The 25,927-nt window shown below is 40.4% G+C and overlaps 1 protein-coding gene across 2 annotated transcripts in view; it reads left to right on the top strand.

Moving 5' to 3' along the window:
• Positions 1 to 1,316: 1,316 nt before the first annotated feature.
• The window catches only part of LOC136876200 (uncharacterized), a 78,773-nt gene continuing 54,162 nt past the window's right edge, over positions 1,317 to 25,927 (top strand). For both annotated transcript variants that reach the window (XR_011018455.1, XM_068228346.1), the window contains exon 1: positions 1,317 to 1,345. The gene's annotated coding sequence lies outside the window, so the exon portion shown is untranslated. The remainder of the gene's footprint in view (positions 1,346 to 25,927) is intronic.

The raw sequence follows: 25,927 nt of genomic DNA, 5'->3' as shown, positions 1-25,927 counted from the left end.
CTGTGAAATATACGTAGGAAGTATTTTACAGTTAATAATGACATAATGACATTACTTTAGAAATTGATTCGTCAGTAACTTAATATCTGAAACGTTTGTGCTTAGTTGCGCGAAGTGTTCTTTCAGCAATCCACCACGAAAATGACAGCATATCAAACTCTGTAGCAACTATGAGTTATAACCTTTTCTTTTAAAAAAAAAAGGTGTCAATTGTTTAGTGTACATGCTGCGAAATATATCGCAGTAAACATAAAACACTGCAAGCTTGTCACATTATTCTCATAAGTACGTATGTCATACACATTATTACATTACTACGGTAATTCAATTATATGTTAACAGCTTAATCATGAATCTTAGTAGTAAATTCCTCTGGAGATTCTTAGTTCTATTTTTTAAAAGATGAATTCCTGCTGATTATCAGCACTAACTTTGTGTTATCACCAGCACTAGAGCATACAGAGCTAATGCTAGAGGAGTCCACTATGGAATAATCATGAGTGGAAGGAACATCTGATTTAGTAGATTGGCGTTGATGTGGACATCTTTTTACTAGGATGTTTCAGGATAAATATAATGGAAGATTTGAAAACATGTGTGGGGCTGCTGTGGGTTCCAGTTTCCGTCTCTGTCTTGGAATTCCCACATTTTCATCATTTGTAATAAAACTGTCAGTTCTGGATAAGTTCGGCGGTAAAATTCAGATCACAGATACGACTTTTATCACTCAAAGGCTGGTCCTTTCGTGTAGTAACCTTCGACCACTTGGGAGAACAGACTGCGATCGTTTGGGGTAAAAAAATAAAATAAAATAATCGACTGTTTATCGCAACCCGACTTGTAACCCGGGACATAGCAAGTTGTTGGCATATTCTTAATGCGGTAGTAAATTGAAGCATATGCCGAAGTATATATCCTACTTCTCACATACTTAATACTTACGAAAAGTTAACACCAGATATTTTGCGTGTATAAAATTATTGGAAAAAAAAACCCAGAAAATGTTTACACACTTCCGCTTTAAGCTGACAAAAAGCGCGCCTACTCGGCCTACCAAGGTTCTTAAACACTACTTGGCGTTGGTCTTTACATCGACAGCAGCGCTACAGGCGGCGGAGAATATATACACTCCATGTCTGTTAACAAGGTTCTTAAACACTGTTAACATGTGATTCAGAGGGAGTCGTCACATTTTTCATTTCTATTTGTCATGATCTGGGGGTAATTTAGGGTACATTTTCGATAATGTTAGGGTAATTTCATTCCTTCTTGGTGGCGACACCTCGTCACGCCTTGCTACCTATTTGCTTTCATTAGGCCATGCGAGCGGGAAACGACGAAGGAGGTCTGTGTGTGTATTTGTTTTTTTTCCTCTTTTCGTTGATTTAAAATTTGGCGGGTGGGGATTATAGACCATACATTCTGTGACATGCAACTGTTTGTTGCCAAATTTTGTTTTGTGATTATATCCTGATGGGAAACTTGTTCTGAGTCTTTCATAGTACCCGCACAGTAATACGTGGCGAGTTCCTATTACGATGTGTTAGTCCAAGACCAAAGAATCAGCCAAGGTAAAGGATCATATGACAGCGAACCTGAACCTGATTTTATATTTGATTAGTAAGAAGCCTCTGCTCATTGTTAGCGTTGTAACGATTTTACGACAATAATAATTAGAAAAAAAGAACCTTCTCCGTCTCTTTGGTCCGTGCATATCACAAGTTCTTGTTTCTGCCGTAAATACTGTACGATCCTGTGCACTAAAGGATAAATTAATATTTTTAAGATGGTGATGTGAGCGTATTATTTTCGCTATTCCTTCTAACTATTCGTCTTTGACTTTTCCTGTTGTATACGGTTCGTAAATCTCGTAAAAAAAAAAAAAAAAAAGTAGTTCGCGAAAGAGAAGAGAAAATTTTTTTAAGTTAAAAAAAAGGAAACTCCCAGGACGGTATTATACAGGGTTATTCACCTAACATGTTACACAGAAATAACTTCTAAACCATTAAAGATATCGGCATTCTGTTTTCATATTCGTAAATGGTACCGTAAGCCTTGTAAAATAACGTGTTACTTAGTCTCATGGGGTGATTAACAACCGAGATACTGATACTAACTCCATATTTTTAAATAGAACGGCACAAATTCATACAGCTAGCCTAAGGGATCAACTACGTACAAGTTCAAATATGTAAGTATTTTCAAAATCGGACAATTACTTTTTGAGATATAAATAAGAACAGCCTGCGCGGTTTTGCTGCCGCATTAGACGGCGTGAAGTCGGGCAAGGACATATTGAGGCGCAAGCTGCTTCCTGGCCTTGATTCCAACCACAAAACGGATACCAGGCATGTACTGTAAACGTAATGTGATGTACCGTAACATACCCTGGGTGTGCAACGTTATTGTATGACTGGCGAACACACAACGGGGAAGGGAGATTAAAGTTGTAGGGCCTATTGTTTTATTTTGACATGTAATAAGTTGCGCTCAGTTTAGCGTTTTTTCTCACGGATGGGAATGGGAAAGATTTGGAAAGGAAGTCGGGTGTGGCCTATCACAAAGGTACCTATCCGGTATTTGCCTGGTGTTAAATATGGGACACCATGAAAATCACTTTAGGTTGGGCGAGGCAGGACTCGAACCTACGCTCTCCCGAATGCACGCTACTACAGTCGCACTGGAGCTCTGCGGAGATTAATGCTTGTAAAATAAAACATAAATAATAGTGTTGCTGCCATCTCACCACGATCAGCTCTGACCATTTGCTTTTCTAGGAGGAGGTCTTCCGGTGTTTTGTGTTATGTTTATTTCTCAACTCATAAAGTAGTATGAACTGTGCACTAAAACCAGTGACAATTATAGCTTTTGTTATGTTCCTTTAAAGGCAAAGTACTTATTTTATTCCTTTTAAACACATCAACCCGTTCTGTCCTGTCATGTGTTTGTCTGTCATACACACTTTGCAAACCCATCACATGTGTACGAGGTGCTTACATCTCTGGTATCCATTCTGTGGCTGAACTCACTCCCAGTAAACTCTACTTCATGTAGATCAACATTTCTCCTCACAAGTACACTAAATTATGCTATTGCTGCAAAGTGGTATTGTTTTACATATTGGTCAAATTTTAAAAACATTAAAGACCAACTTTGAGCACCAAATGATGGAACAGGCGGTACATATGTGTTGAATATGCCATTTTTTGATATTCTTGGAAAACCCATGTTTGAGGATCAGTCAGTCAATATTGATCTGCATTTAGGGGGCAGTCACTCAGGTGGCAGATTCCCGATCTGTTGTTTTCCTAGCCTTTTCTTAAATGATTTCAAAGGAATTGGAAATTTATGGAACATCTCACTTGGTAAGTTATTCCAATCCCTAACTCCCCTTCCTATAAAAAAATATTTGCCCCAATTTGTCCTCTTGAATTCCAACTTTATCTTCGTACTATGATCTTTCCTACTTTCAAAGGCAACACTCAAACTTATTCGTCCACTAATGTCATTCCACGTCATCTGTCCGCTGACGGCTCGGAACATACCACTTAGTAGAGCAGCTCTTCTTTTCCCAAGTCTTCCCAGCCCAATCTTTACAACATTTTTGTAACGCCACTCTTTTGTCGGAAATCACCCAGAACAAATTGAGCTGCTTTTCTTTGGATTTTTTCCAGTTTGTGAATCAAGTAAACCTGGTGAGGGTCCCGTACACTGGAACCATACTCTCGTTGGGGGTCTTGGGGCCAATGACCTTAGATGTTAGGCTCCTTTAAACAACAAGCAGCATCAGTTGGGGTCTTACCAGAGACTTATATGCCCTCTCCTTTACATCCTCACTACAACCCCTAAACACCCTCGTAACCATGTGCAGAGATCTGTACCCTTTATTTACAATCCCATTTATGTGATTACCCCAATGAAGATCTTTCCTTATATTAACACCTAGATACTTACAATGATCCCCAAAAGGAACTTTCACCCCATTGATGCAATAATTAAAACAGAGGATTTTTCCTATTTGTGAAACTCACAACCTGACTTTTAACCTCGTTTATCATCATACCATTGCCTGCTAACCATCTCACAACATTATCGAGGTCATTTTGCAGTTGCTCACATCCTGCAACTTATTTATTACTCTATACAGAATAACATCATCTGCAAAAAGCCTTATCTCTGATTCTACTTCTTTACTCATATCACCAAGCTCGATAGCTGCAGTCGCTTAAGTGCGGCCAGTACGGAGTAATCAGGAGATCGTGGGTTCGAACCCCACTGTCGGCAGCCCTGGTGATGGTTTTCTGTGGTTTCCCATTTTCACACCAGGCAAATGCTGGGGCGGTACCTTGATTAAGGCTACGGCCACTTCCTTGCCATTCCTAGTCCTTTCCTATCCCATCGTCGCCATAAGACATATCTGTGTCGGTGCGACGTAAACCAAAAAAAAATATACTCGTATCATTTATATATATATATAAGAAAATATAAATGTCCAATAATACTGCCTCGAGGAATTCCCCTCCCAATCATTACAGGGTCAGACAGTGCTTTGCCTACTCTAATTCTCTGAGACCTATTTTTTTAGAAATATTGCAACCCATTCACTCTTTTATCCAGTCCAGTTGCACTCATTTTTGCCAGTAGTCTCCCATAATCCACCCTATCAAATGCTTTAGACAGGTCAATCGCGATATAGTCCATTTGATCTCCTGAATCCAAGATATCTGCTATATTTTGCTGGGATCCTACAAGTTGAGCTTCAGTGGAATAACCTTTCCTAAACCCGAACTGCCTTCTGTCGAACCAGTTATTAATTAGCAAACATGTCCAATATAATCAGAAAGAATTCCTTCCCAAAGCTTACATGCAACGCGTGTCAAACTTATTGGCCTGTAATTTTCAGCTTTATGTCTATCACCTTTTCCTTTATACACAGAGGCTACTATAGCAACTCGGCATTCATTTGGTAGAGCTCCTTCATGCAAACAGTAATCAAGTAAGTACTTGAGATATGGTACTGTATCCCAATCCATTGTCTTTAGTATATCTCCAGAAATCTTATCAATTCCAGCCGCTTTTCTACGCTTTGTTGAGACTGCCTGTCTAAACTCCCCTTCCTCTGTCTTCTTGCCCTTCCTTTATTGTTGTAACAATGTTAGTTGCTAATATTGTCATTCACAGTGAAGTTCGTTTATCTGTTTGGTTTTTGATCTTAATTTTCTAGTTGAGTGATCGTGTTTGTGTAGTAATTACGCCGTAGTAAAATGTAGTGACCAATACTGACGCCAAGAATTTCTCATTCCGCTTCTGATCTCCTTGTCTTGCTTAATAAGGACCTACATATAGGCTACATAGTTTTCTACATGTTCTACAGGGTGTAACAATAAGGTATGGTCAAACCTCCAGGACACATTCCTCACACGAACAAGAAGAAATTAGGCCTATGCTATAATATGGACATGGGTCCAGAAACAGTTTATTTTCATGTTAGAACTCCTTTTCTACAACTCTACATGGTACATTAACCTTCAGCAAGTGTTGTGACACTTGTGAAACATAACTGGTGTTCAGGACTGTAGATGGACCCGTTTTCTCTGCTCATTTTTCCAGGGCCCGGGCCGTAGTAGGCCAGAAAATCTAAATTTAAAAAAGAGCAAAATGTACGGTACATGAAATCAAGCCACCAAAAATATCTGGTTGTACTTGCAGAAAGCCTGGAATTGATTAGTGGTTATCTTCATATTTTTGTGTTTGTAAGTAATTTTATTGAAAAAGGTATGTTTTACATTGTTTTGAAGAACCTGCACTGTTGTTATCTATAGGGGAAGAAAGTGCAGTTGTTGAGACTGCCTGTTTAAACTCCCCTTCCTCTGTTTCTTGCCCTTCTTTTCTTGTTGTAACAGTGTTAGTTGCTAATATTGTCATTCACAGTGAAGTTCGTTTATCTGTTCGGTATTTTATCTTAATTTTCTAGTTGAGTGATCGTGTTTGTGTAGTAATTTTGCCGTAGTAAGTTTACTTGTTAAGTATTTTTAACTGTTTGGTTTTCATTTTTGATTTGATTAGTGGTAATAGTATAACATCGGTCACCATGAGCAATGTCTATAAACACAAATCAAGGTATCAAAAGAGAAAAACAGAAGAAGTGAGTGAGATGGAGGCTTCAAAAGGGCAAACGTTCTTGAACAAATTTATAAAATCGTGTTTGTCTGATGATAGTGTGGCAATGGGGCCATTACTAACACCAATGAATCAAACTTCTGCTTCTGTGATTGAGACAATAGGGCCAAAGTCTTTACTGTCAATAATAACTTCTACAACTGACACTACTGGTCCTGAACTGTTACCAATCCTACAGCCGATTTGTCCACGTATGACTGAGGCATCAGTATCCGATTCCCTACTCCTGATTCAACTTTTAAACTCTGACTGAGGCTCTTCCTTGGACTGCTCCATTGTTATCTACTAGCATACATTTTGACATTGGATCACCAAATTTTAATATTGACACTGACATAAAAAAAACATTAAAAACTTCCTGTGACTTTTCCAATGGATTCTAAGGGCCAAACAATGTCTGCCTGGGTAGTAAGCTCTCAGCTTTGGACTCACCAGATGGATGATCTGCTGCACGAAACTGGAGAAAACATCATGCTAGGGTTCCTGAACATGAAAAAAGTGAATCTCACAAGTCATGTTATTTACAGTGGAAAACAGAACAAAGAAAGCACCTATAAGGAAAATCTTTGAGCAGTCTTTTGTATAAATTATTGTATAAATTGAATTATTAGCAACATCTGCAGAATGTGGGGCATTCTCAAGAGACTGGAAAGAATCTTCAAGTACATTACTTGGAACCGTAAATTCAAAACAAATATATTGATATTTGTGGATCCATTGTTAAAAATCATATCCTAAAAGAACGTGAAAAGGCTAAATATTTTGCACTGGTAGTCAACACACCTCCAGATTCAGCTCACGTTGAACGAATGGCCCTTTTGCTCCGATACATTCACAGTTCCTGCGAAGAAGGTGACAAAACAGAACATGGAGATCGAACCGGCCGAACAGTATGAAATCCATGAACATCTGTTGGCTTTTGTGGACTGCTCGAGAAAAAATGCAGAAGCCATCTACGATCCTGATAGTGACAACACTTTCTGATTTCAATATACCTCTGTTTGATTGTAGGGGGCAAGGATACAGTAATGGGAGTAGCATGAAAGGTGCGTATAAGGGTGTGCGAGCAAGAATGCTGGAGGACAACAACCTCGCCGTATATTCTGCATATGTGTGTCATTCACTCAACATCTGTGGAGAAAAGGCTGCAGAGAATTGCTTTGAAGTGACTACATTTTTTGGAGGAGTGCAAAAACTGTGTAACTTATTCAGTTCTAGTCCTCAAAAATGGGAAATTCTTTGGAGGGAAATTGGATGTTCCTACGTTCAACCTCACAAACTCGCTGGTCTACACGAGTCGAAAGTGTAAAGAAAATATCTGCACATCTCCCTGGTCTGGTCAAAGCTTTAGATGAGGTTTTGCTCCTTAATTTGTCAACAGAGTGCCAAAGGGACGTTGAAGGACTTAAAACGTACATGAAATAGTTTGACTGTTCAGTTTTGCATCCATCTGGCTTAAAACCTTAAAGGTGGTCGATTTAGTGAACAGAATAGTTCAAGCTCATGGGGTAACTATTGACTGGGAAAAAATATGAAGTGAAGTAACTGCTATGGCTGGAAACATTGGCTGGCCAGGTCATTTAAAAGAACAATCCTATAGAGCGGAAAAGCGAGAGAGCATGGCTGATGAAGATGTTAGTACAGAAGATACACCTGAGAAAGTCCCAACAGAAATGTTATTTAAAAGAAGTTTTTTTTTTTTTTACATGATGTTGGATGAAATCATTGCTGACTTGATTGTGAGGTTTAAATCATTGAAAAAAATTGTAAGTTTTTATCAGTCCTTTGGGAGTTCCAATTCATCTCAGAAGATGAAATTGAGTCCAAAGCTTTGGATCTTGTTCGAAGATATGAGCACGACTTGCAAGATGAATTAGTAGATGAGCTTAAAAGCTTGATGATATGCTACTAACTTTGGTGACAAAACACTACAGCCCTTGGAGTTGCTTAACCGTATCCTCAAAATTCACCTTGATAATCCATTTCCTAGCTTGTGTATTGCCTTGTTTGTTTATATGACTATTCCTCTAACTTGCGAGTGCTGAAAGAGTATTTTCAATGCTAAAGAGAGTTTAAAATGTGCTTCAAGCCTTGGCGTTCTAGCTGTGGAGGCTAAACTTGCAAAAAAAATCAACATGGATGCCGCCATTGATAACTTTGCAGCAAGGAAAGCACAAAGATCCTTTATATGAAACGCACTGGACGTCAGGCTCCTTTACTCTCCTTTCATATGGTAAAGGTAAGTCGGAAGTTAAATTGTATTTATCTCCAGTTGATAGATAGATAGATAGATTGCCTAGTCCAGCCCTAGTGCTCCTATAAAGGATACCAGTGTCCGGATGTTGGCATTCCTGATGTCTTCCAGGTATCGGTGTCTAGTGCTTGCACGAGCTTCGCACTGACATAACTGACATGCACGGAGGTCTCCTCCTCCCTACCGCATCTTCTACACGTCGGATCCTGACTGATTTTCATGATGTGTAGGTGTCTCTGTAAGGTATTGTGGCCTGTCAACAGTCCAACTACCATTCGTATTCTGGTCCTATTCAAATTTATTAGGATCTTTTTATAACTTTGGCTAGGCCCTTTGATAAGTTCACGTGCCTGCCTTGCTATGGTTAACCTCTTCCAAATGTCTAAGTGAGATTGGTTTGTCCACTGGGATATTACCAGTTTCACGCTTCAGAGTGACACTCCCAGAAAGGGCTCTGGTCCTATGAAAGAACCTTTTGAGCCTTGTTTCGCTAGTTTGTCAGCTTCTTCATTTCCACTCATACCTGTGTGCCCAGGGACCCATAATAGGGTAACTGAGCTAAGTTCACACAGCTGATCTAACATCCTTTGGCATTCCCATACCATTTTTGATGTTGTTTTAACTGCACATAGTGCTTTTAGCGCTGCCTGGCTATCGCTGCAGATAGTGATGCATCTTCTGTGTCCAGGCATGTTCCATATATATACAGCACAGGCTAATATTGCGTATACTTTGGCCTGGAAAACAGTAGCGTATTTACCCATAGGAAGGGAGAGCCTTGTCTTAGGCCCCCAGACCCCGGCGCCTGTGCCCGTCTCCATCTGCGAGCCATCTGTGTACCATGTACAGCCCCCAGACCTAAGACGGGCCCCAGCATCCGCGGCCCACTCCTCCCTTGTGGGTATCACCACTGTGAACTTATAATTCAAATTAAAGCTAGGCTTCATCAGATCCCCGATCATCATTGTCATAGGGCAAGTTTGGTGAAGCCTTGTAAGAATAGAGGCATGACCTCTATTCGGATTCTTGAAGGACCATCCTCCGAGTGACCAGAGGCGATAGGCACTCATTCCCGCTATTTCCTTAACATATAAATGTAAGGGGGGAAGACCTAGGATGGCCTCCATTGCACATAATGGTGTGGTATCCAGTGCCCCTGTTATTCCTAGACACGCAAGTCTTTGGACACTGTTTAGCTTGGTGGTCACAGTTTTACTCTCCGAACCTGGCCACCAGACTAAAGATGCATAAGTGATCGTGGGTCGTACAATAGAGATATAGAGCCACTGGACCACCTTAGGTCTTAGGCCCCAAGTCTTCTCGACCGCCCTGCGACAGGCCCACATAATCTTGCGAGCCTTATCTACCTTATGGTCTATATGTTTCTTCCAACTCAGTCTTGCCTCAAGGATTACCCCTAGGTACTTAACTGAGGTTGTCTTAACTAATTTTTTCCCAAATAGGAAAGGCTCTGACAGTCCGTCTAGCCTCCTCCTCCTGGTAAATACCACGAGCTCCGTCTTGTCGGGATTAACCGACAAGTCCGTGTCGTGGCACCATCTTTCCACCCTACGTAGGGAGCTCTGTACAAGCTCGGAAACCGTACTGGGGAAATTTCCCACCGCCATCAGGCTAATGTCATCTGCATAGCCTTGGGCGTATATTCCTTCAACGTTTAACCTGGTAAGTAGTTCATCCACTACCAGACACCATAATGTTGGTGATAATACTCCTCCCTGTGGACACCCCCTGTCTATATTAGCTCTCAACATTACTGCGTTGAGGGTAAACAGAACTTGACGGCCCTGCAGTGAGGCCATAATCCATTTTATGAGAATCCTGCTCACTCCTCTTCTCTCTAGACTAAGTTCTATGGAGCCCAAAGATGAATTAAAGGCCCCTTCTATATCTAGGAATACCACCATAGCAAGTTGTTGCTGATCCAAGGCACTCTCCAGCCTAGAAACTAGCTGGTGTAGTGCCATCTCAGCCGACTTCCCTGGTTGATATGCATGTTGATGAGGATGCAGGGGACAGTCTCTTAATGCTTTCTCCCTGATATGTCTATCCACCAGTCTTTCCAAGGTCTTAAGAAGAAAAGACGTTAGACTAATGGGTCTATAATCCTTAGGTCTAGTATACGAAGACTTTCCGGGTTTGGGTATATACACCACCTTCGCCTGACGCCACAAGAAGTACACGTACCCCATAGTGAGACAGGCTCTAAAAATTCTGACCAGGTATGGTATAAGGACCCCCCCCCCCCCCCGCTTCCTGAAGAAGTGCCGGGAAGATCCCAACCACTCCTGGGCTTTTGTAAGTGGCAAAGGATTCTAATGCCCACTTAACTCTTCTTGGGGTAACAATCTCTGTGGCTTCCTTCCAGCCACTTCTATCAGGTCTGAAAGATCCGCTCGATTCAACTTCACTATTCGTGACTACCGAACCTGGAAAGTGGGCATCAAGCAGTAAGTTCAGTGTCTCCCCCTCTGTGGATGTGTATCCACCCGAAGGTGACTCCAGTGAGCCCAGCCTTGCCCTTCCATCCAAGGTTAGAATTTTATGAAGCCTTGCCGCTTCATGTTGACTTTCAATGGAGTCGCAAAACTGTCTCCAAGATTTCCTAGAAGCCTTTTTGACTTCTGACTTGTACCTTCTTTGTGATTCTTTGTAAGAATCTAGGCTTTCTTGATCCTGAAGTTCCCTGTATTTATTCCAGAGCCTTCATGTGTTTCTCCTCAGGTGTTCAAGATAACTATTCCACTTGAAGCTTCCTGTTACTCTTTTTGCCTTAACAATTGGGCAGTTTAATTCATAAGAGGTAACCAGTGTCCGTGTGAGAAAACTCACACTGAGCTCCAGTTCCTCTTTGTTCTTAATTATATTAGAGGGTCCTCCCTCCAGTCCTCTCCTCATATCCTCCCTAAAAGACGTCCAATCAGTTCGTCTAGGGGTTTCTATAAGATGGGATCTCGAGGGAGCCCTCTATATAAAACACAATGTGTCTATGGTCTGACAAGGAAGGCTCCAAAGAAACTTTCCAGTCTTTAAATTCCTGTATGATTCCCGTGGAACCCAGGGTAAGATCTATGATCCCCTCACTCCTATTATTGATGAAGGTAGGGGTATCACCTATGTTCATGATCTCAAGATCAGTTGTACATAGAAATTCTATGAGGTGTTCTCCCCTTTGGTTTGTGTGTTTACTTCCCCAAATGCTGTGATGAGCATTGGTGTCACATCCTACTATGAGGTTTAATCCTTGTTTCCTACAGTATATCACCAGTCTCTTGAACTCCTCCAGCGGAGGTGGAGATTCAGAGTCTCCTGGGAAATATATAGAACAGACAACCAAGTCTCTTGGTTGTCCGCCCTCTTCATATCTCACTAGGACTGCTACAAGGTCTCTAGTAATGAAGCCTGGTATAGCCCAAGCGATATGATCCTTAACTAGTATACATGCTCTAGGCTTCTCCTCTGCTATTCCACTGAATAGAGTGAAACCTGCACATTTTAGTCCCATGATATGCCCCTGTCTAAGCCAGGGTTCTTGTATCAGGGCGACCGAAAACCTGCCTTTCTGGATACTTCTAATAAGTACCCTAGAGGCCCGCTATACAATGTTGTATATTTGCTTGTATGAAAGTAATCATTCTTTACTTTCATGCAATACTTTACCTTATGCGGTCTCCGGAATGTGCAGCTCCGTCTCCCGCAATGAATCTTGAGGCTTGGCTGGCCCCGGTTCCTGTCCGGGCTCCTGCTCTTCGCCCCTGCTGGTCTCAATATTGTCTGTGGTGGGGTTGGTCCTCTGCTTGTCACGCTTGCCCTCCACCAAGGTGAAGGTAGCCACATGCACCCCGCAGAAGATCTTCTTCCCCACCACTTTCTCCACATCTCTGGAGTCCATGCTGACCACAAGTCGGACACCTCTCTACTCCTCCTTGCGGTCGTAGACCCTCCAGCTGGTAGGATTTAAGCCATGGTTCTGGCGTGCCATTCTTCCCAAAAGGACGTTATTGTCCTTTGGTTGTCCTGGTATCCAGACCATAACTCTCTTGTAGGAAAGGAGTTTATCCATGCCCACAATTGTGAGCCTGGCTCCTTCCCACGGTTGTATACCTGTAACGAGACTAGAAAGCCATGCTACAGTCTAGTCGTTCTCTGCTATGATGATGGCCGCACCTCTCGACAGATAGCAGTCCAGGAACTGGGGCTTAATGGGCCCCTGCTCCGGAAGCTCGTCTATCAGATTGGTGATAGCCTCTTCCACAGCTTCCACCTGTTTCTCAGTTAGCTGCTGGTCAGGATATCCTACAGGTACTATGGCCATCCTGATCCCAGCTTTAGCTATCCTGGCATACTCCACCTTGGCTTTTTTGCGGGTCTGCCGGTCTTCTTCTGGGGTTGCCCCCGACAGAAGTCGTTTCCCCACTGGCATCTTGGTGGGTGGGGTCCTCTGTGCCCTAGAAGCAGAGCCCTTTTCAGGGTCCCGCCTCTTGTGCCCATTGGATCCCCCCACAGTTGTCGCTGTTGTGGTAATAGAAGGCCCCTCAGCTCCAGGAGTTAGGCCCTCTTTGGCCTGCTCCCGGGCCTTTAAAGCCTTCTTATATCTCCTCTTCTCAGCGCCAGAGCGCTGTTTCTTCTTCTTCTTCTGGACCTGTAGATTGCCCACCTCTTGAGTGAGCCCTCTAACTGTCGAGGTCGAACTATCCGAGGGTATCTCCGAAGAGTCCCCTTCGGTTGTTGTCATACTGGTGTTTCTCTCGGAGGCCCCAGAAGAGCTCTCTGGTTTATGGGTAGCTACGGTACTCGTTTAGGTTCCACGAGTAGCTAGGGAAATATATGTCTGCCCAGGCAGAGCCCTGCATACCTGGGTAAGGCTACTTACTTCGAGAGGGCGCCAAGTATCTCGAAGGCTCCGTTCAAGACACATCTCCCATGTGCCATGCACCCCATTGGCACGGGTCGCATTACACCTTAGGGTTGGGCGGTGCTTTAGCTTCCTCCTCCTTGTATACCGAATGGTTACCCAGTAGGGCTCCATTCGGCATCGCAAGAAAGGAGCTACTAGTCCCCCTCACCACGAAGAGGATCTTCAATTGAAGAGGGTAACCAAGGTTAGCACCCTACAATTGTAGAAGCACACACGAGGGGGATCTCCAGTTGAGTAATAATGTATTCTTCTTTCTAAATATAGTACTAGGCCTACCCAGTAAACCATTAATAATTACATTTTTGAGATGGCCTTTTTATTTAGCATTAAAACCCCATGGCACTACAACCCTTGAAGGGCCTTGGCCTACCAAGCAACTGCTACTCAGCCCGAAGGCCTGCAGATTACGAGGTGTCGTGTGGTCAGTACGACGAATCCCCCTCGGCCGTTATTCTTGGCTTTCTAGACCGGGGTCGCTATCTCACCGTCAGATAGCTCCTCAATTCTAATCATGTAGGCTGAGTGGACCTCGAACCAGCCCTCAGGTCCAGGTAAAAATCCCTGACCTGGCCGGCAATCGAACCCGGGGCCTTCGGGTAAGAGGCAAGGACGCTACCCCTATACCACGGGGCTGGCTTATTTAGCATTTAGGAATCAAAAATGTTAATACCAGGTCATACGTATAATTTTGATAACTTCAAGATTATTCTAACTTTAAGGCAGTTTAAGTATTGTACTATATTGTTTTTTGTTTTTTACAATTTGTTTTGCATCACACCAACATAGATAGTCTTATGGCGGCGATGGGATAGGAAAGGCCTTGGAGTGGGAAGGAAGTAGCCGTGGCCTTAATTAAGGTACAGCCAACAGTGGGGTTCGAACCCACTATCTCCCGGATGCAAGCTCACAGCTGCTCGCCTGTAACCACATGGCCAATTCATGCGGTACGACACTGTAGGATTGTATTGTACTGTACTGTATGCTATGACCATGTTAGGTTGCTAATATATTTTATCCCAAATCCTCACTGTATATTACTTTCATTTAGATAAGAAGCTATCCCACCTTTCCTGTGGGCTCCACATTAAAGAAAGGCTTTTCATGTCCTCGTGAAATAACAAAGAATGTTAAATTATGCCAAAAAAACAAACCTATTAGATAGAACAGAGCAGAATTTAGTCAAATTTTGTTTAATGTATATTATAATTATGCAGAGATGAACTAGTCCAATATTCCTATATAAAGACTTCGTTAATGTGCTCAACATTGAAGTAAAACTAGTAATAATTTTTAAGACAACCACATTTTCAATATTTATTCATTCAAAAACATGATAGTGTGTAATGAAAAGTTAAAAAATTAACTTCAGCTTTTAGAATTTTTAGATTTAATTTTATGAAGGTTGAACTTTAAGAAATGTATAAGAAATTTACAAAAAATCACTTCACGTTTTTGTAAGGTAGGTCAACGAAATTTTCTTGGCCAGGGCAGAGAGAGGGAGAGGGGGGCTGTCAAGTCATTTGCCCGGGGCCCGTCAAAGCTGTCTATGGCCCTGCTGGTGTTGTGAGTTCTGGGGGACCGCACATGTTTAAGGCTTCATAAGTTTTTCAATTTCTGAAGAATGTCATTAGATCAACAATGCTGTGTTTAGTTACTGTTAATTTTAATCATTTGTCCTAATTTCACTAAGAACTGCATAGGGCAGTTATTGTTCTCTGAATTATAATGTAGTTAATGTTTACTTCACTGAACTGTTTACAGACATACAAAACATTTCCAATTGTGTAGTGGCAATATCAGTAAAGGTCCCATCAACTGAATTATGAAAAGATTGATTAAAAAACAAAGTTATGTGGAAACCAGTAGATCTTACAGATACTTCCAAAAACTTATTTCATATAATCATTCATGCAAACACTTGAAACATTGAAATATATCCTACTCATAACACCAAGTTGAAATGTGTAAATATGTTCTTTCTCCATGCACCTGAATCGAAAGCTAAAATATCCTTCAATTTGACGATTATCTATAAGTCTGAACTTGAGCTGTACTCACTTTATATGTAATCAGTATAGTTATTGTCAAAATCCTGTGTTCCACTGGTGCATTCATCCAAAATCTTCTTTGAAAGAAGCACTGCCAATACACAACTTTGATGTTCTGGGTTTAGCCTTAGTTATAACTCCAAAACAATTTTCGTACAACAATAAAGAAAGTTACACCAGAACAGAAAATTTATGTAACTGGATTTGTGAGGTCCAGCAGACCACTCGAGTTATGTAGCTAGTACAACAGAGCACATTCCTATGTTATCACAACAGCTGCCTAAAGTTAACTGAGTAGCTTTAAGGTACTGCAACTGCCAAGCTCATTGGGCAAAAGGAATGGTACAGAGCAAAGAAACAAAACTGTGGGAGGTCCCAGGGACCTCATGACACTTACTGAGGATTAATCATGTGAAGTACACAGGAACAGAAGGTACCAGCATACCATACCACATGAAACACATGAATTTTTCAAAATGCTCTCCATTAGCATTGATACATTCATCAACACGTCATCCAGTTGAATCCTGGATGAGCTGATGTGGCGGACTGATGCATTTATTAATGCTATTGGAGGGCATTTTGAAGAATTCACGAAGAAAGGGTTTCAGAGTGGTATGCTGGTACGTTCTGTTCCTGTGTGTTTTCCATGATTAATGTACTATATAGAGTTGAAAAAAATAAGTTCTAACTTGGAAATAAATTATTTCTGGACCCATATCCATATAACATATTTGTTTCCTTCTATGTGTGAGGAATAATGTGTCCTGAAAATTTGGCTGTACCTTATTATTACACCCAGTACTGTATACAGTTACCATTGATCTTAATTTCTTTCTTGGGGTCGTTGACCTAGCTGTTAGGCCCCTTTAAACAACAAACATAATCATCATTATCAATTTCTTCCTTAAAGCTGTTGGCCATGAACTAGTCCAATTTGCCTGCTGTTGTCATTTAGATATTTTATCATCTTTTGAAGTTGTAGGGAACTCTCCAAGAAAAGTGTCATTAATGAAACTTTTTTTTTGTTTTTTGTTTTTTTTGCTAGAGGCTTACCATCGCACTAACAAATCAAATTATTTTGGCGATGGAAGGTAGCATCTGTGACCTTAAGGTACAGTCCCAGCATTTGCCTGATGTGAAAATGAGGAAGAAAAAACATCTTCAGGGATGCCGACGGTGGGATTCAAACCCACCATCTCCCGAATGCAAGCTCACAGATATGTGACCCTAACCGCATGGCCAACTCACTCGATGAACCTCAGATCTGACAGTGCCTTACGATCATAGTTCTGTAATAGATTCACTATTGATATGGTACCATACTTATCATTCCATTCTCTGGAAAACATCCTCTAATAAGCGTTGAATACATAGATTCAAAGATTGGCGGTGGTGGTGATTAAGGTTTTAAGAGGAAGTACAACTAGGCAACCATCCTCCATAGAATCAAAGAGGGCTTAAAGGATTTCCCTGAATACAATAATTTGTTTATAGTGTAACTCAATCGTAATTACGTAAAAATTTACCACAAAATTGAATTCTTTGAGCCTTCGTAGCTGCAAATGCGTATGTGTGATTAATAGGTCCCTATCTGGTTATGTTGTCATCTATTTCTACCTGGTTCTTATATAGCATGTCTTTGATAGTTTAATGATTTAGTGGGTGTTTCATACCAATCATTTCTGTAAGCTTCTTAATCACAGTGTTGCTGCCAATCCATTTGAAAGCTTTTGTGAAGTCTATGTAAGACTACATACAGTTTTCCTTTAGAGCAGGGCCCAGAACTAGGAGATTTGTCAGGGGGGGCAAAGATGATTTTGCCGCCCCCATCCCCCGATCCCCCTCCCTAACCCTCCTCCTACCACTAAAATATAATACCTCCATAAGCTATTTTTTTAGATGCGGCAGTTGAAATTACACACCATATGTATACTATTAAGAAGTTTTCTTTATGAAGAACACTTATATTCACTTATACATATTAATACAGTACATACATTACACTTATATTGAAAAACACTTATACATGACTAATCCAAATAATTTGTTTATAGTGTAACTCAATCGTAACTACGCAAAAATTTACCTCAAAATTGAATTCTTCGAGCCTTCTTAGCTGCAAATGCACTGATGATGTCGTCAAATCAACTTAGATCTAGAATTGTAAGGATACAATTAGTTAAATTTCATTTAATATTTTTATTAAGCTTACTAGTATTTTTACATTCGTATTTCTTTCGTTGTGTATTGAAATTTTTTTTTCAAACCTGTATTATGTAGGCAGTTCCTTTTTCTTTCTTTCTTTCTTTCTTCTTTGCATGTATATATTCATATTTTTGTCTTAAAAATGAGTGTTATTTGTAGTTCTTGTTATTTTAAGTTAATCAGTGTCATTGTATGAAATAATAATAATAATATGTGTGTGGTTAAGTGTAAGAAAGGGCCAGGAGCCCTAACTTCGCCACAGAAAATAAAGGCTTTATCTAATCTATCTATCTATCTACGTTGTAGAGTAAGCATGTGAAGCTCCTAAAAAAATAAATGCCTTTTATTACTTCATTGCTTATGGCACCTTTAAAGTAATTATTTATTTTCCTGGTACATAATGATTACAAAGCATGTTGTTTGGCACACTTTATGCAGACGATGTCTTGAAAACATTTAATTATGTATGTCCTTATATGAAAGAATGTAGTCATGTATTGCACAGAGTACTGTAATTATGAACGTGTAATGTACAGCTCTCCAGGCTTGTGCTACCTGATAACATCGTGGGCTAGCGTTCGTAACAGCTGTTGTCAGTCAGCTGGTGACCTCGACATGCCTGTTCTAGGCTAATTCTTACTTTAGTTCCCAAATACCCAGAGAAAATTAATGCTCTCTAGAAGTGCTCCTTCCCATTATGTTAGTTGTACTTCCTCTTAAAGCAATAATCACCATCACCACTTCCCATTATGCCAACTGTGTTTGTGATTTCATCAATGAATCATTTTCTTGATGGATTAGAAAAGTTTGAATTTTTAAAATGGCCCCCATGGTCTCCTACTATTATTCAAGAGGAAAATAGTTATAATGGCAAAGAAAATGTTAGCAGGTAAAGATTTTGGCAATTACTGTAAAAATATGAACTAATTTTTACATAAGAGTGTATTAATTTCTAACACGTTCCACTTCTTCCTAGATTCTTCCGAATCAGAGGATGAGGAGCAATATCTATTTTCTTCTACTGGTTCTGTGGAAGACCCTTCTAACTTTTACATAAGAACGTATTAATTTCTAACACGTTCCACTTCTTCCTAGATTCTTCCAAATCAGAGGATGAGGAGCAAATCTATTTTCTTCTACTGGTTCTGTGACCTGTCTCAAAATTATTCTTCTGAAGAAAATTCTGTTCATCCTGTAGAACAGAGCACCACATCAGATACCCAGGCCTTCAGTTTGTCATATTCAAGGCAATATTTCCACGAACATATAATGATAACAGACAGTCAAGCTCTGATAAGGCTTAACACAACAGTTCCTAATACTAGTTGGTTGGATCCACAAGGGAACATAGTTATCAAAAATGTAACTATGGTTGCTATGACTATTGCAGAAGCAAACATATTTTTCATTTCATTTATGCATGTTTATATTTTAACCCACAGTTTTGTACATTTAAGAAGAGATTAAAACAAAAAATAGAATGGTTCAACAGGAAGGCTTTAAAAAATCTGGCACTCACCGTGCTAGGTTCTCAATAAACAGTCATTTGTAACTGTTACGTAGGGAAATACCTCAGATATTCATGCCAAAGATGTCAGTTGCTGATGACAGATTCTCAAAAACAGCTGAAAGAGCTCTGAGAGAATTAACTTCATAACAACATGAACACACAAACTGTGTGTCTGAGCTAAAGGATCCTGAATTTTACAGAAACGACCATAGACATAATTTTATAATTTAAAAAAAAATGTTTGTGAAGTTGTAATTGATACTATCACTGAAAAATGGACACCAAATTGAAGAAGTTTTAATACCTTTAATTTCTGTTCCTTGGTGGAGGAGTCCGGTTTGCTATGTAAATGAATATTCAAATGAAAATAAAGGCAACAAAACAATGGATTTTGGTTGGCTTCATATGTAAACAAGTACCTACATTTTGATTTTATTCCATAGAGCTTTGAAAAATGCACATACTGTGAAAACCCGATACATACCCTCTTAATGCGCTTGCCCGCATGATACTAGTTTCTTCCCAGGTCCCTCCACATCACACATTTAAAGTCTTAAAAAATGACTCCATATTTCACACTTAAATCCTGCCTATTACACTTTTTCCTAGAATATTTTCAATTCATTTTCAGTAATACTTGGAAGAAAAGTGAAATTTTAATTACTTGTTCTCACTAGGGTCAATAATCTGGAAATTATTCCACCCTATAGTTGCTGATTTTGAAAAATAATGGTCCTATTACTTGTGCTCTTTAAAGCTATACCCTTCTATATAACAATACAGTGACCACTGTTACGATTTCTTAGTCCTGAAAAATTTTGATTGTCAGTTTCACATTGCCTTTGGTGTACTGAAGCGTCTCTGTTATCAAAATGAGTGTTCAAGTCTCTTCAGGTGAACAGCCTGCCCACACAGTAGTATAGTGGTGGGGGATAGCTGGAGCGCTGTCCATACTTGATTTTTCCTAGGGTTGTGGCTTTTAGCCACCACTAAATTAGATGAAATCATAGAAAATCATGCTGGAGCCACAACTGATGATGGAGAAGACAAATCAGTTGGAACTGGTTCCCACGTGGCAAAATGCCCTTGCAAGGGAAGCAAGTGATACTACAATTTATCAGTGCGTCTGATGATATGCCAGTGAAGGCTGAGTGCAGGGGAACCACCAATAATGCCAGCGAAAGATGATAATTGTGGCACAGTGGTGACAGTATTGACGGGGCAACAGTGAGCAAACCAATAGCACTGGCAATTTGTTGAGACTCACGATAAGGAAACTTCTTGATGGAACTCGGTATGATCTGGATGTGGGAACTGCTAGAATCTTCTACAGGCCTATTTAAGAGTGCAGAGCAGTCTCGAGTGAATAAGTGTTGAGTGGGTCTCTTGTGAGTGAAAGTAAACAGACGGTCACAAGTCCGTGGTGAGTCATTCATTGGAAGTGAGTTCATCAGATGGCTACGCGAGTTTGAGGCTTGTTAGTTGCGAACTGTACTGGAACGACACTGAATTGTAAGAAGTCATTTGGAAAATAGGAGATCAACACACTAATGTGCAGTGTGATTGCCCGAGTGAGCTCATGTATGTTAGTAAAGAAAAACTGTTAAGTGGAAAACTCAAACATGAGTGAACTTGGAATTCTCTGTAAACAGTACTTCAATAAAGATAGTGGATAGTAAGACACCCTACCTTTCTGTGTAGTCATTTTCAGTCTTAAAGAGCCTGATGACCTGCAACAAAATCTGAGCATACAGTTCATGTAGCATTTACAATATTGTGAAAGCTGCACTTTAATAAAGAAAAGAAATGTTAAAAACTGAACTCGTTTTGTCTGTGTTATACTGTAAGTATTTGGTTGCCTTCTGCTTAATGTGGAGTCCTGGTTAATACTTAGTTAACGTGGGATCCCTTGAAAAGTGTTTTACCAGGGTTTTACTGTGTTTAAATATATATATTTTGTTAATGGGATTTAGTATAGTTTCATTGTTACCGTTTCCTCCATTTTTCTTTCTACTGTTTCGCTAAGCTTGGTTTGTCCTTTCCTCTTTGGTGTATGATACCAGTTCATACACTTGGTAAGAAATAGTGTCCACTATGATATTGGATGCAAGAACCTACTTTCTAGAAGTTTCATCAAATGTTTCAGTAGAATCTGTATATCAGCAGCATCATTATAACAGCCTCACTAGTCTTCCTGGAACATACAAGGTTCAACTTTGCAGGCTATGAAAAACTCAGTGGCGTGCACTGAACCCCATCTACCCCAGCGGTGCAATTTTGTATTTACATATTATTCCTTAGAATGCTTTTTACAAAGTTTTAAAAAACTGCGAACATCTAAGCCAAGCCAAGTACAGCTGTCTCGACCATCCGCTCGCACTACCACAGTTCACCTTCTCCTCCAAGCTGGATTTCCTTGCCAGCGCGAAAGAGAGCTACCCCAGCGAAATTTAAGTCGCTTGGTTGATGCATGTACTTGAAGTTTCCTTGTCCTGGGAGTGGGGTGGGGCTGTGGGCCCTCGCTCGACAGGAATTTATGGTGACAGGCCAGCTAGCTTAGGTAAGGGATGTTAGTTTTAATACTTGTCATTCGAAGTGTTCAGCGCCACACACTAGAGACTACAAGAAATATATCAACATGTTAACAGTATAGCCACTTGCACATCATCTTCTTAATGTGCCATCTTCTAGCGAAGGTTGGCGGTCAACATGACGATCTTGAATTTGGATGCAGCGACATGGAACAGAGCCATCGTGTCCAACCCATACCAGTCTACGAGGTTCTTCAGCCATAGAGTTCGTCGTCTACCAGGACTCCTACATCTGTCTATTCTTCCTTGCATAACAAGCTGCAGGATTCTGTACTTATCATTCCGCATTATATGGCCGAAGTATTCCAGCTTCTGCCTTTTAATGGTCAGCATGACTTCAGACTTCTTTCCAAGTCGATCCAATACGTCGGAATTCTGGATTCTGTCTGTCTACGAAATGCGAAGCATCCGTCTGTACACCCACATTTTGAACGCTTCCAGTCTTTTACAGAGGGCTTGAGTAAGTGTCCAGCCTTCCATTCCATAAAGTAACATGGGAAAGATGTAGGCACGGACCAGACGGAGCCCTAGGTTTAGTTGTAGGTTGCGGTTGTTGAGCAATTTCTTCATCTGCATGAAGATGCTTCTCGCATGTTCAATGCGGACCCGTATTTCTTGGCTGCAGTCCCATTTCTGGTTGAGGTAACATCCTTGATACTTGTATTGGTGAACCCTAGCGATGGGTTCATTGTCCAGAGTGTGCTGCACGTGGATGTCTTGCCGTTTACTGATGACCATGAACTGGGTTTTCTTAATGTTTATTTTCAGTCCTCTGTTGTTGCAAGCAGTATTCACTTTGTCTAATAATACTTGAAGGTCTTCTACGTTGTCTTCTAGCAATACCGTGTCGTCAGCATAACGGAGATTGTTTAGATGTTCCCCGTTGATAATGATACCTATGGTAGATGGTTCTTCCAGAGCTTCGGCAAGGATAGCCTCTGAGTAAATGTTGAAGAGTAGAGGCGATAATACGCAGCCTTGTCGAACGCCACGGCGGATGTCTATTTCTTCTGACAGGTTTTCCTCAATCTTAACTGCTATTTCTGACCCCAGTACAAGTTGGCAATGATCCGAATATCTCAGTCATCAAGTCCGATGTTCTGCAGGATTTCCATCAACTTCCCGTGCTGGACTTCGTCAAATGCCTTTTTGTAGTCTATGAAACATGCATAGACATCCTTGTTCATTTCCAAGCAACGCTGGACAAGTACTTGAATACAGAAAAGTGCATCTTTAGTCCCAAGACCATTCCTGAATCCAAACTGTGTTTCAGTTATCACTTCTTCACACTTAGCACGGATTCTGCAATGAATGATCTTCAAGCATATCTTTAGGATATGGCTCATCAGATTGGTTCTGTGCTCTTCGCATCGTCTGACATTTACCTTTTTGGGGAGAGTTATAAAAGTGGACCTAAGCCAGTCTTCTGGGATTGTTCCAATTGAGTAGATTTTGTTGAATAGCTCTGTCAGAATACTTAAACCATTGTCATCCAGGAGTGTGAGGAGTTCTGCATGAACTTCATCAGGTCCAGGGGCCTTTCCATTCTTCGTTTGGCAGATGACACACCTTCCACTTGCACATCATCTTGCTAATAAAAATAGAGCCAGTTTATGAAATCAATTTTTGGATTTTGGCACCGTATAAAAGTGTGGTTTTTTTTTTTCTTTTTTTAAGTTTTTTTTTAGCAGTTCATTCATGGTATGTTCCTTTTGGATTATAGGTGAAGTTTTCATGAGTTCTGTGCCATTCTTCATGAATTTAATGTGTGTTATACGTTATGACGAATATTTTCCCTCGTTTATCGTTGATGCACGTGTACTCAGTAAGCGAGTGAAACTATGGAACTTCGGCGACAGTAAAATATCAGTTAAATTTTGCTGATTCAGTTTAGGTTAGGCTTTTTATGTTAAAAACAAATATTTAGTCGCAGTGTATTTTTGTGAAACCATGACTGTACTATGATGAAGCATCACCGGGTGAAACTGTAAGTACATTGTTTAAAATCTGCTCTGGATTAAGTTATGATGGCGTCGTCACTGCCGTGAATATCAGTTTGGAAATATGTGCAAGTGTGTGGTTGAAAATATTCTTGAAAGACGTTTCGCAGGTATACCTTTCCACTAAAAATGCAGCCTTATAAAATGGTAATGTTGACTTTAGAGAGTATAGTGGGGCTACGATTGCTTATATTTAAAAAACATTTGTTCACCGCACACCACAGGAAAAACTTACGATGGATGTTTTGTATAAGTCAGTTTTGCGAAAGCAGCCTGCTGTCAGATATTAAGAAAAATTTTTCTGGTAGAGGGAAAATATTGTTTATTGAATATCACATTTCAAATGCTGCAATATATTGTTCAGAAATCTGACTTTTGTCTATTGGAATAGTTGGAAATATGGTTCATCTTTGAATATTGAATTTTCACGACCGCATTGTAATTGAAACAGACTTTCAACGTATTAGGTCGTGTTACGTACATGTAGTACGTGTTGAAGAGATGTTAAGTACAGAACAAAAATGGCCAGCCGGACACCAGTGGGGTCCGAACCCACAACCTCCCGATTTCGCGTCGGTTGCTCTACCAATTGAGCTATGGTGGCCTAGGCCATCTTTGTTCTGTTTGAAAGGATCTGAGCTACAGGTCTGGCACTGCTGCTAGCACACTGTAGAGTGCGTTTAAGTCGCCCGTTGTGGGGCATGTCAATGAATATTGAATTTTCACGACTTCATTGTAATCGAAACAGACTTTCAACGTATTAGGTCGTGTTACGTACATGTAGTACGTGTTGAAGAGATGTTAAGTACAGAACAAAAATGGCCAGCCGGACACCAGTGGGATCTGAACCCACAACCTCCCGATTTCGCGTCGGTTGCTCTACCAATTGAGCTATGGTGGCCTAGGCCATCTTTGTTCTGTTTGAAAGGATCTGAGCTACAGGTCTGGCACTGCTGCTAGCACACTGTAGAGTGCGTTTAAGTCGCCCGTTGTGGGGCATGTCAATGAATATTGAATTTTCACGACCGCATTGTAATTGAAACAGACTTTCAACGTATTAGGTCGTGTTACGTACATGTAGTACGTGTTGAAGAGATGTTAAGTACAGAACAAAAATGGCCAGCTGGACACCAGTGGGATCCGAACCCACAACCTCCCTAATACGTTGAAAGTCTGTTTCGATGGTTCATCTTGTATACATTGAACTATCAGGTCTGTGACTTGATGTTTGTAGTAACATATTTTAAAAGATGTAATCACGGGATTATTGCCTCTTTTATTTGAAATTAATTTTAGTATCAGAGCCAACTCTGTAGCTGCATTATAAGAATTAACCTTTCAGAAGAGGAGATTTAAGTGGTTGGCCTTTACTGGATGTGGTAGGAATTTTATCCGGGTAATTACATGTTGAGAATCCTAATGCAATGTGCACTTTAAACTATTGTGTTACAGCCCTGGTAATTTTGGATGAATTTGGATTATTTTTCTTTCTTGTTGCAATATATTGTACATACACACAATAATTGGATTACTTAATTAAGCACCCTGTTGTAGGCTATGATGGTAAAAAGTAATATAAATATCCTATAATACATTCCTCAAAGATTACTATTTACATTAGGCATATATTCACTATTTGATCAAAAGTAGCATAGCTACCTCAAGCTGAAGGCAGAGTTTGCTGGTAACATACTCTTTAATAGTCAACATTAATATGATGTTGGTCCATCTTTTGCCTCTGTCACAGCCCTGACTTTGTTAGGAATATTTTCCACCAGGTGTTGGAACCTTTCTATGGAAATGGCTTCCCATTTTTCTCAAGGAGCCTTAGCTGGAGAACAAGTCGATATTAGATGGTGAGGTTTGAGACAAAGTTGCTGTTCTACACCCCCTCCCCCCTCAGGTATTCTATTAGATTTAGGTCGGAATTCTACACCAGTTCAATTGTAGAATGTCGATTGTTATCCTTTAACCATTGGCTTACAGAGCCTGCTTTATGAAGTGGAGTATTATCATGTTGGTATAAACAACAGTCATCATCAAACTGATTTTCAATGGTAGGCAGTATGAAAGCATTTGAAATGTGTTGATATCCTTCTGTGTTTACTATGCCATGCAGTCATACAAGATGGCTGAGTTTCATAAAAAACATCCCCACATCATAATGCCACCTTCTCCAAACTTCACTGTTGGTACTAAA

This window comes from Anabrus simplex, chromosome 6, assembly GCF_040414725.1.
Source record: "Anabrus simplex isolate iqAnaSimp1 chromosome 6, ASM4041472v1, whole genome shotgun sequence".
In the NCBI taxonomy this organism is placed as follows: Eukaryota; Metazoa; Arthropoda; class Insecta; order Orthoptera; family Tettigoniidae; genus Anabrus; species Anabrus simplex.
Note: the sequence above shows the minus strand (reverse complement) of the source record. Positions and strands in the feature narration are given on the sequence as shown.